Source organism: Chiloscyllium plagiosum, unplaced genomic scaffold (genome assembly GCF_037043375.1).
Source record: "Chiloscyllium plagiosum isolate Xiang-an unplaced genomic scaffold, Cpla_swu_hap1 HiC_scaffold_70, whole genome shotgun sequence".
NCBI lineage: Eukaryota > Metazoa > Chordata > Chondrichthyes > Orectolobiformes > Hemiscylliidae > Chiloscyllium > Chiloscyllium plagiosum.
The window spans coordinates 505,853-508,457 of NW_028270209.1; positions in this window are offsets into that span (position 1 = coordinate 505,853).

The window sequence follows — 2,605 nt, forward strand, 5'->3', positions numbered from 1 at the left end:
GTCGCCCCTCCCTCTGTCCCCCTCTCTCTCTGTCCCCCCTCTCACTTTGCCCCCTCTTCCTCTGCCCCCCTCTCTCTGTCCAACTCTCTCTCTGTCCCCCTCTCTCTGTCCCCCTCTCTCTCCATTCTCCTCTCTCTGTCCCCCTCTCTCTGTCCCCCTCTGTCTGTCTCCCCCCTTCCCGTTCAACTCTCTGTCCTCCCTCTCTCTTTCCCCCATCTCTCCGTTCCCCTCTCTCTGTCCCCCGTCTCTGTCCCCCCTCTCTGCCCCCATCTCTGTCCCCCCATCTTTGTCCCCACTCTCTCTGTCCCCGCTTCTGTCCCCACTCTCTCAATCCCCCCCGTTCCCCTCTCTCTGTCCTCCTCTCCGTCACTCTCTCTCCGTCCCTCTCTCTCTGTCCCGCTCTCTCTGTCCCCCTCTCTCTCTGTTCCCCTCTCTCTGTCCCCCTCTCTCTGTCCCGCTCTCTCTCTGTCCCCCTCTCTCTCTGTCCCGCTCTCTCTGTCCCCCTCTCTCTCTGTCCCCCTATCTCTGTCCCCTTCTCTCTGTCCAACTCTCTCTCTGTCCCCCTCTCTCTGTCCCCCTCTCTCTCCATTCTCCTCTCTCTGTCCCCCTCTCTCTGTCCCCCTCTGTCTGTCTCCCCCCTTCCCGTTCAACTCTCTGTCCTCCCTCTCTCTTTCCCCCATCTCTCCGTTCCCCTCTCTCTGCCCCCCGTCTCTGTCCCCCCTCTCTGCCCCATCTTTGTCCCCCCATCTTTGTCCCCACCCTCTCTGTCCCCGCTTCTGTCCCCACTCTCTCAATACCCCCCGTTCCCCTATCTCTGTCCTCCTCTCCGTCACTCTCTCTCCGTCCCTCTCTCTCTGTCCCGCTCTCACTGTCCCCCTCTCTCTCTGTCCCCCTCTCTCTGTCCCGCTCTCTCTCTGTCCCTCTCTCTCCGTCCCTCTCTCTCTGTCCCCCTCTCTCTCTGTCCCGCGCTCTCTGTCCCCCTCTCTCTCTGTCCCCCCCTCTCTCTGTCCCCCTCTCTCTGTCCCGCTCTCTCTCTGACCCTCTCTCTCCGTCCCTCTCTCTCTGTCCCCCCTCTCTCTCTGTCCCCCTCTCTCTGTCCCCCTCTCTCTGTCCCGCTCTCTCTGTGTCCCTCTCTCTCCGTCCCCCTCTCTCTGTCCCGCTCTCTCTGTCCCTCTCTCTCCGTCCCTCTCTCTCTGTCCCGCTCTCGCTGTCCCCCCCTCTCTCTGTCCCTCTCTCTCTCCGTCCCTCTCTCTCTGTCCCGCTCTCTCTGTCCCCCTCTCTCTCTGTCCCCCTCTCTCTCTGTCCCCCTCTCTCTGTCCTCTCTCTCTGTCCAACCCTCTCTCTGTCCCCCTCTCTCTGTCCCCCATCTCTCTCCGTTAAAATCTCTCTGTCCCCCCTCTCTCTGTCCCCCCTCTCTCTGTCCCCCTCTCTCTGTCACCCCCCTCCCCGTTCACCTCTCTCTGCCCCCCTCTCTCTGTCCCCCATCTCTCTGTTCCACTCTCTCTGTCCCCCGTCTCTGTCCCCCCTCTCAGTCCCCCCTCTCTGTCCCCCCATCTCTGTCCCCACTCTCTCTGCCCCCCCTCTGTCCCCACTCTCTCTGTCCCCCTTTCTCGCCGTCACCCCTCTCTCTGTCCCCATCTCTCTGTCCCACTCTCTGTCACTCTCCTCTCTGTCCACCCCTCTCACTGTCCTCCTCTCTCTGTGCCCCTCTCTCTGTCCCCCCTCTCTCTCCGTTCCCCTCTCTCTGTCCCCCTCTCTGTGCCCCCCTCTCCATTCCCCTCTCTTGTTCCCCCGTCCCCACCTCTCTCTCTCCGTTCCCCTCTCTCTGTCCTCTCTCTGCCTGTCCCCCCCGTTCCCCCTCTCTCTGTCCCCCCCTCTCTCACTGTTCCCCTCTCACTGACCTCCTCTCTCTGTACCCCCTCTCTCTTTCCCCCCTCTCTGTCTCCCCCTCCGTAACCACTCTCTCTCTCCATTCCCCTCTCTCTGTCCCCTTCTTTCTATCTCCCCTCTCTCTGTCCCCCCGATGTACACCCCCCAGTCTGCCCCCTCTGTCCCCCTCTCTCTGTCCCCCTCTCTCAATCCCCCCGTCCCCGCCTCTCTGTCCCCCTCTCCGTCACTCTCTCTCTGTCCCCTCCTTTCTTTGTCCCCTCTCTCTCTGTTCCCCTCTCTCTGCCTTCCTCCCTCTATCATCCATCTCTGTCCCCTTTCTCTCTGTCCGCCCTCTATGTCCCCCCCTCTGTCCCCCCTCTCTCTCCGTTCACTTCTCTCTGTGTCCCCTCTTTCTATCACCCCCTCTGTCCCTCTCCCCCTCGCTCTGTCCGCCCCTCTGTCCCTCCCTCTCTGTGCCCCCTCTCTGTCCTCTTCTCTCAAACCCCCCGTCCCCCTCTCTCTATCCGCCCTCTCTCTCTGCCCCTCTCTCTGTCCACACTCTTTCTATCCCCCTCTCTCTGTTCCCCCTCTCTCTGTCCCCCTCTCTCCCTGTAACCCCTCTATCTGTCCCCCCACTCTCTGTACTCTCCTCTCCCCTCCCTCTGTCCCCATCTCTCTGTCCACCCCTCTCTCTCTGTACATCTCTCTCTGTCCCCCCTCTCTGTCCCCCCACTCA